The sequence below is a fragment of the Camelus dromedarius genome, chromosome X, assembly GCF_036321535.1.
Source record: "Camelus dromedarius isolate mCamDro1 chromosome X, mCamDro1.pat, whole genome shotgun sequence".
Classification (NCBI taxonomy): Eukaryota; Metazoa; Chordata; class Mammalia; order Artiodactyla; family Camelidae; genus Camelus; species Camelus dromedarius.
This window is the reverse complement of record NC_087472.1, coordinates 83369287-83378936: the sequence shown is the minus strand read 5'-3', so window position 1 is coordinate 83378936 and position 9650 is coordinate 83369287.

The window sequence follows — 9650 nt, the reverse complement described above, 5'->3', positions numbered from 1 at the left end:
GAAGATGTTGGTGGCAGACCAGCTGCTGGTTCCAGGCTCCCACGAGGAGCTAGGTATCATCTATCAAAGCCAACTGGATTCTAGGTGCCCAGGGGAGACTGAGGTGTCCTGGTGGCAGGTGCTGAAGGTCTGGCTTCAAATTTGCGTTTGTGCTGAAGACCTCATTAAGGCTTAACTTTTTCCCTAATTAGTCTAATATTTGTTTATAATAGATGTCATTTAATGAGCACTCCCTATATGCTAGGCAAAGTGGTAAGTGCTTAGCATACATGATTTCATTTACTCTCACAACAACTCTATTTTTTAAAAAAAATTTAGTTTAAGAGTAGAGGTAATTAGGTTTATTTATTTTTTAATGGAGATACTGGGGATTGAACCCAGGACCTCGTGCATGCTAAGCATGTGCTCTACCCCTGAGCTCTGCCCTCCCCACCTTCTCACAACAACTCTGTATGAAAAGATTTCCTTTATCAGCAGCATAAGAAAACAGGCTGAGAAGGGGTTGCATAGGATGAGCCCAAGGTCACACAGTAAGCAGAGGAACTAGAACTCAGACCCAATCTCAGTGATGCCAAAGCTCAGGGGCTAACATTTCAGTGTCCTTCTAGAAACCGACTCTCTCCCCTTCCATCCGACGGGAGCAAGCTCTCCACGTTGGCACTCCTCTCCCCAAAGGGCAGAAACCTCGGACACTCCCAAAGATCTGGCAACTTCTGCCGGGATGGGGTTCTTTAGCGAGGCCGCAGATGAAAGAGAACTTGCTGGAACAGGCTCGGGCAAGTGGGCAATGCCTCCGAAAGGGGTTTGGAAAGTGTTGTTGGTCCAGGGCTCAGGGAGGTTTGGAGAGAAAGTGCTATTGGCCGAAAGCCACAGCAACCACCTGGGAAGGGAAACTGGGTGTATTATTTGTGTCACGCATAATAGGTGTGGATCCAGCCAGGGGTGACTGCTCTGGGGAATTTTTCAAGCTTTCACGTGAATGCTAACTAATTGCTCATTCTAGAAAACTAGAAGCCCCTCTCTCCTCTCACCTTTACCTTCAACCCCACTGTCCATCGCAACTTCTTGGCTTGCAAACCACCAATTAGGAGGCAACAGAAACTACCAGCTGCTAATTAATACTAATTAACAGGGCTACTTAAAGTAAACGCTATTTAAAACAGTCAAGTGTTTACCTATTACTGAGTTAGATTGGAAAGGTCATGCCAAGTTTACATGGCTACCCTGATGGCCTTCCATCCATCACCTTTCTTTCCAGGCTCTTCCTTCCCCTCTGGCCACGGCATGTGTCACTCTGGTGTGTCTCCTCCTGAAGACGGAGACTCTGCCTTTCCGGATGTCATCAGCCGCCTTCTCCACTGTGCTTGGAATAAATGCTTTGGTGGAGACAGAGGATGTTGAAGTAAGTCTGCTGGGGATGCTGGTGGTGTTAGAAAACCTCGCGGGGTCTTCTGAAGGTGGTCTCGGGGGTCTGGGTCTTGCAGTTCAATCTGGACACTCTCACCTCCAAACCCTCCTGTGTGCGAGAGTTTTTGTACATCCAAGTGAAGTCAAATCAGAGACATCCACTAAATGTTTCCGGCTGTCCAGGCAGTTGGGGGAATTGCACTTCCTGGTTTGCTGTGGTTGAGTGAAGCCGTGGGACTGGTTGTGACCAATGAGCTATGAGCAGGAAGTGACCTTGCTTTCCCTCTGCCATGATGGATGGCAATCTTCTAAATAGCAGCCCATCCACCTGTGTCATGGATGAGGACCAGATAACGCAGAACCCCTCAGCCAACCCTAAATGGACATATTGTGTGTGTGTAAACGAATAATTCTTTATTGTGTTAAGTCACTGAAAATTTAGGGGACCATTTATTACCGCACCAAAACCTCGCATGCGCCGCAGTAGTTCTTAACTTCCTAGTGTTTTGGATCCGTTTTCCAATTTGGGAATTCTTGTTAACATACTTGAAGGGATTAGAAATCTCATAGGATACTAAACAAGTCAACAGTGGGCACAAGTAACTCCCTATCTCAGTTTTTCAACGTCTTTACAGGCACCCACAGCTATCATTCTTCACCTCTGCGCCCTTGGCATCCGTAAGCGCTCATCCATTCCAGATAATCACCATTTCCTTAGAGCTGGCTTGCTGTATGCCCCCCCTCTTTCCCATGCTTGCAACCTCAATGCCTGACCTGCTTAGAACAATGTTCCATCTGACCTGGCGCCAGAAGAGTTTCACTCTCCATCATTACTCAGCTGTCACGTGAGAACACACCTATTCCCACAGGCAGCAGCGGCCACCCAGTAAACTTCCAGGCAGACGATCCTGGAGATCGCAGGAAGGAAAGGCTCCCAAACCCAGATAAAGAGCTCGAATCGCACAGGGTAGTGAAGCAACCGGAAACACACAGTGGGAAGCAAAGAGCGATGGGGCAGATTCAAACACTTAGGGCAGGATACAGGTGGGCAGAAGGACCACATTACCTGCATCCTGGGGTAAGCAGTGCTATGTCTCTCTGCTGCCTTCGCCTTCCCCGCTGACGGTGTGGGTACGAGACCACAGTTGAGGTTTGAGGTGCACAGAAGTCTGCAAGGTGCCTGGGGCCAGTGATGCACTCATGCTCTATTGGAGGGACCCAGAGACATCGTGCCCCGCCACGGCTGCCCGGCCCCAATTAGCCTGAGGAGCCGCCTCAGTTATTTGCATTTCTTGGACACATGGGGCCAGAATGAGCGTTACCAATGGGTGGCTGAATATTGAGTGCCTCATATGCCTCATGTATATTTAGTTTATCATGAATATTTAGTGCCTCAGGTGCCTTAAATGTATTTAGTGCCTCATGAATATTTCGTGTCTCTTGTATATTTAGTGCCTCATGAATATTAGGGCTCTCTTATGCCTCCATCTCTTTTTATCTCTGTTCACCTATATGCTCCACGTATCTGTGTACCATTTCTCCCCAGTTACTAACTTACTTATCAATGACAAGTTTCATCCAGCCCACTTGTTTACTTGTCTTCTATGGCAGAATGGAATATTCTCAAACAGTGCAGCAAATACACATTTGCTACCACCTTAGTGGTAGCAAAAACTAAATGGTCTGTCTTGGTCAGAATTTTCTTCTGTGATGTCCACGGGCTGTTTCAGTCCACGGCCCAGGCATTTTCCATGCATATCTCATATAATCTGCACACCAAGCCAGCAAGGTAGGCTTTCTTACTCTTACTTTCCACATGAGGACATTGAAACACAGAGAGGTTTAGAAACTTGCCAGAAGCCACACAGCTGGTAAGAAGCACAGTCAGAACTTGAACTCGGATCTGTTGACTGTTCTCTGACATCGTGCTTTGAGGCTTCTGTCTCCACTGGTGGCTTGATGATGTTCTGCATCAGCTTGATGCTTCCCATCTTGTCACCTTCACAGCCTCCACTCTGGACCAGGCTGCTAGCACCACTCACTGGGCGATTGCATTACCTGACTCTGCCTCTCCTCCCCCTCCCACTAATCCAGCCCATACATGGTTTCCAGAGAAACCATTGAACAACAGAAATCTGACTACATCACATCCCTACTTAAACTCTCCAGTAGCTTCCCACTGTTTTCCAAATAAAGATCCCAGCCCTCACCATGACCTATGGCTTCCTTACTACAAAGCCAACACGGTCTGGCCCCTGCTGACCACCCCAGCCTCTCTCTCACCCTGTCCCCTTCACTGTCTTCCGACCATACACATATCTATCAATTCTCAAATATGCCACATTACTTCTCATCACAGGACATTTGCACATGCTGTTCCCTCTAAAATGCTTTTCCCTTCCTTCTTCCTTCTCCATCTAGTTAATGCCCACTTGTCCTCATATCTCAGCTTGTGTGCCCCTTCCTCCAAGAAATTCTCCTCACCCCTATGGTCTAGTCTAGGTCAGTTTCCTAGTTTACAAATTCCTTCCCTGCAGAGGACTGGTATCAGTTATATGATTTTTATATTATTATATAACATTTATTATTATATTTATTATGTATTATTATATTTTATATATTAATATATAATTATATATTATATAATATAATGCATTTTATGTTACTTATTATATATTATTATATTGTTATATTTTTAATATAATCTTATAAATATTTTTAATATTATATATAATATTTTTTAAACATTTTTTTATTGAGTTATAGTCATTTTACACTGTTGTGTCAAATTCCAGCGTACAGCACAATTTTTCAGTTATACATGAACATATGTTTGTTCATTGTCACATTTGTTTATTCGCTGTGAGCTACCACAAGATCTTGTATATATTTCCCTGTGCTATACTGTATAATCTTGTTTATTCTACATATGCCTGTCAGTATCTACAAATTTTGAACTCCCAGTCTATCCCTTCCCACCCCCTAACCTTGGCAACCACAAGTTTGTATTCTATGTCTATGACTCTGTTTCTGTTTTGTATTTATGTTTGTTTGTTTGTTTGTTTTTTAGATTCCACATATGAGTGATCTCATACGGTATTTTTCTTTCTCTTTCTGGCTTACTTCACTTAGAATGACGTTCTCCAGGAACATCCATGTTGCTGCAAATGGCATTATGTTGTTGGTTTTTATGGCTGAATAGTATTCCATTGTATAAATACACCACCTCTTCTTGATCCAGTCACCTGTTGATGGACATTTAGGCTGTTTCCATGTCTTGGTGATTGTAAATAGTGCTGCTATGAACATTGGGGTGCAGGTGTCTTTTTGAAGTAGGGTTCCTTCTGGATATATGCCCAGGAGTGGGATTCCTGGGTCATATGGTAAGTGTATTCCTAGTCTTTTGAGGAATCTCCATACTGTTTTCCACAGTGGCTGCACCAAACTGCATTCCCACCAGCAGTGTAGGAGGGTTCCCTTTTCTCCACAGCCTCTCCAGCATTTGTCATTTGTGGACTTTTGAATGATGGCCATTCTGACTGGTGTGAGGTGATATCTCATTGTAGTTTTGACTTGCATTTCTCTGATAATTAGATATTATATATAATATTATATCATTATATCTGCACTGGTATAATTATTTACTAGCCTCTTCCCTGACCTGGAAATGCTCTGAGATCAGGGACATTAGGCCTTTGCTCCCCACTGTGTCTCTAGTGCCCCCTCTATAGGTAATTATTGTTGTCAATATAGATTCTTTTCTTAATAATATTGCCAGAACCCCGGCCCTGGGACATCCTCAGCGAGCAGTCCTTTTCTCATGAAGGAGAGGACTACCTCTTTGCCTTACCTGGAAGCCAAAACTGATGGCCATCTGTGTAGTATGACCTCAAGTGGCCTCAGAAGTACCCTCCCTCCCATTACTCTGCTGGAAAATTCCATGACAAAAGCATGCCTTTGGGATAGAGTCTTCTGTGAAAATTCAAACCTCTCTGAGAGAACTTTTGCACAAAGTCATGTGACCTACTGGCCTACGGTATGCCAGAGACCGCACTAAGACCTTACCACCCCTAAGGCATGTCAGTTATCTCTTGCTGCGTAACAAATGATCCCAAAACTTAGAGGCTTCAAACAACATATGTTTATTACCTCAAGATTCTGTGGGTCAGGAACCCAGTTGTGCTCTAACTGGGTGCCTCTACCTCAGGGTCCCTTGTGAGACTGCAGTCAAGGTATCGGCCAGATCCAGAGGCTCTACTGGATGGAGGTTGGGGGAGAAGAATCCACTTCCAAGCTCACCCACGTGGCTGGTGCCAGCCTCGAGTCCTCACTGGCTATTGGCTGGAGACATCAGGTCCTCACCACGTGGGCCTTCCCAAAGGCAGCTCACAACATGGCAGCTGGCTTCCCTCAGAGTGACTGAGCAAGAAAAAGCAGGCAAGATGGCCACCAAGTCTTTCTATAGCCTAATCCCAGAAGTAACATCTCAGCATTCCTGTTGTATTCTGTTTATATTCATTGAAAGTGAGTCAACAGGTCTGACCAACACTCAAGGGGAGAAGATTACGCAAGGGCACGAATACCAGGAGATGAAGGTCATGGGAGCCGTTGTAGAGGCTTCCCACCATATATCAGTTCTTATTCTCCCAGCAGCCTTGTAAGGGACTTTTGTCTTCATTTCAAAGGGGAAAAATCTGGGTCAGGGAGGTTAAGTGTGATGGTTAAATTTTATGTGTCAACTTGTCTAGGCTATGGTGCTCAGCTGTTTGGTCAAACACCAGTCTAGATGTTGCTCTGAAGGTATTATGTAGATGTGGTTAACATTGCCAATCAGTTGACCTTAAGTAAAGGAAGTTACCCTTGATAATGCGGGTGGGCCTCTTCCAATCAGTTGAAGGCCTTAAGAGTAAACACTGAGTTTTCCTAAAGAAGAAAGAATGCTGCCCCAAGACTGGAGCATAGAAATCCTGCCAGAGTTTCTAGCCTGCTGGCCTGCCCTGTAGATTTCAGAGTCAAGACTAAGTGTAAGCTCCTATCTGAGTTTCCAGTCTGTCAGCCTCTATGAATTTCAGACTCCAGACTGCAACATCAGTTCTTGCCTGCGTTTCTAACCTACTGGCCTGCCCTACAAATTTCAGACTTGTCAGTCCCTACAATCATGTGCTCCAATTCCTTAAAATAAATCTCTTTATAGATATAAATATAAGTAAATTTAAATATCTGTATCTATATCTAGATACCTAGATAGCTATCTTTATCTATCTATTTATCTATCTATCTATCTCTCCTATTGATTCTATTTCTCTGGAGAACCTACTGATACAATAAATTTTCCCAAGTCATATAGTAAGGGGCAAAGCAAGGAGGTGAAGAAAGAAGTTGAGAGCATAAAGCAGTCATTCAATCAACAAATATCTACTGAATAATGTGACAGATTGTGTTTTCCAAAGATGACCACCACAGCATATCCCCACCCTCATCCGCTTCCTATAATATGACGTTGAGAATTCTCCCATGCAGATATGGACTCTGTGTTCTCTTCCCTTGAATCTGGGTGGGTATGTAACTACACAGGAGGGACACTATTTGATTTCTGAGCCTTTGTCTTAAAAATGACACCACTTTGCCTACCCTTCTTGAAATATTTACACTTGGAACTTGGCAGCCATGCTGTGAGGCAGCTCGAGTTAGCCCACGTGGAGAGAGCCTGGCCGAGGCCATGTGGAGGTAAAGTGTTCTAGCTGACAGTCTAGCTGGGGTCCCAGTCAGCAGCTGGCATCAATCACCAGACAGGTGAGTGTACAAGCCTTCAGACAATTCCAGCATCAGCTTTGAGTCTTCCCAGCAGAGATCCCAGCCATTCTGGAGCAGAGACAAGCTGCCCCTGCTATGTATTGTCTGAATTCATGACACACAGAAACCTTGAAGGGTTTAAAAAAAAAAAAAAAAGATTGTTGCTGTTTTAAGTCACTAAGTTTAGGGGTGATGTGTTACACAACCTTAGAAACTGGAATGTCTGACCCTACATCAGGTCCTGTTGGAGGTCCAAGGGATATACTGATGAGCAAGATAAATCTGGTCCAGTGGAGTTTTGTTTTAGGCAGTTTGTGTGGCTATAACTCAATACCACCAACTGGGTGACTTAAACAACAGACATTTAGTTCTCACAGTTCTGGAGCGTGAGAAGTCCAAGATCAAGGTTCCGGCCAATTCAGTTCCTAGTGAGGACTCTTCCTGGCTTGCAGATAGCTGTCTTCCTGCTGAGTCTTCACATGGCAAAGAGAAAGAAAGAGTCTCTCCGGTGTCTCTGATTATAAGGGTGCTAATCCCATCATGAGGTTTCGCTTTCATGACCTAATCACCCCCAAAGACCCCCACATCCAATGTCATCACATTAGGGGTTAGGGCTTCATCATATGACTTTGAGGGGGACACAAACATTCAGTTGATAACAAGTTTACATACCCAGTGAGGGAGACAGTTCATAGTCACATAAACAAATAGGTAAATAACTTATCAATGCTATTAAGAAAATAAAACAGGGTGCTGTGTTCTAGAGGTACTATTCAAGGTAGAGTGGTCAGGGAAGGCTTCTCAGAGGTGGTGCCATGTGGGTTGAGATGTGAATGATGGGGAGAGGCAGATGAGCAAAGAGCAGGGGAAAGGCATTCCCAGCTGAAGGCACCCCAAGTTCAAGGCTCAAACCAAGGCCAAAGTTGAATGGGGGCTCTTTGAGGGATGTCAGCCGAGGGCTCCAGGAGTCTGGCAGAGGTGGGCTCCACTGCCCGAGGCAGGGATAGGAAACTTCATTGGTTGAGAATAAAGTGCCAGGACTCTTCTGTGTGTCCCCTCACAGCCAACCTGTGGGTGGGTGGGTTGGGGGTGTTACGGGGGTGAGAAGAGGGGAGTGCAGGTCAAATCCAGTGCTCCAGGAAAATGGACCCTGGGAGGGGTCAGCGCAAGCTGCCTCGGAGTTGGTCCAGCCCTGCGCAAAGCCTGCCCTGTGTTGAGCTGACCTCCACTCCAGGCCATGGTAGGGGGTGGGGGTGGGGTGGCAGAGGGAGGCTCTCGAATATCAATGGGCTCTTTCTCCTTTCAGTAAGCTCAGCAGAGCCCTGCCCTTTGTCTGGGGCCCCTGGTCCCAGGGAAGATCTCATAAAGGGCCTCAAGCAGCAGGCCGAAGCTGAGGATGGGGCAATCTGGGCTGTCCTCACAAAGGCAGGGTGAGGAGGTTAAAGCCCAATGTCAGCTGCTCAGAATCTCGTCCCTGGGGCTATTTCTGCTTTTGTTGCTTCTGGTCATAGGCCTGATATCTGATGGGGGCCCCTCTGCAATTAACTACAGAAGAAACTCCGCTGGGGGATGACAAGGCTGGCCTTGGCCAAGGTTACAATGGACTGGGGAGCCCTGTTAGAGGGGGCCCAAAGGGGAGGGGTCTGAAGGTCCTGATTGCCCGGTCTCTGGGTTCCCAGAATCCCAGCTCCATGGGCTCCTCGGAGCTCATCAATTTGTATCTCAGATTCCCAACATCTCAGGCAAGGAATCTATAACTGCCTGATCTTGGGGTTTTGGGGGAAGGACCTTGCCATGTGATACTGCTGGGGGATGGAGGCAGCTTCACACCTAGACTCTCCAGGAATGGTGAATGAATGCACTAATATTGCACATCCCCATCAATAGGAGAAGTATAGTGGGGTGGGTATAGCTCAAGTGGTAGAGCACATGCTTAGCATGCATGAGGTCCTGGGTTCAATCCCCAGTACCTCCTCTAAGAATAAATAAATAAATAAACCTAATTACCTCCTCCCACCAAAAAAAAAAAATTTGGAGAAGTATAAAGTGTAATTTAGTCATGCAATCAAATACTACACAGCAATATAAAAGAATATATAAAGCAATATAAAAGAATGTAATATAATTTATATATTTATATATATTCTTTATAAATAAAATACATAAATATTTAATATTTTAATTTTTATAGTTTACATAATATATAAAAATATGTATGATATGCATTTATAGTTTATATTTCTGTATTAAATATATATTTAATCTTTGTATATATAAAATTATAAATATATATTCTTTATATATATTTTATATATTCTTTATATGTGTAAAATATATTCTTTATATATGAAAGAATGTATAAAGAGTTCAATAACATGAATGAATCCTACAGACATCATGCTGCGTGAAAGAAGTCACAGTAAAATCCTGTTGAATTCCATTTATAAGAA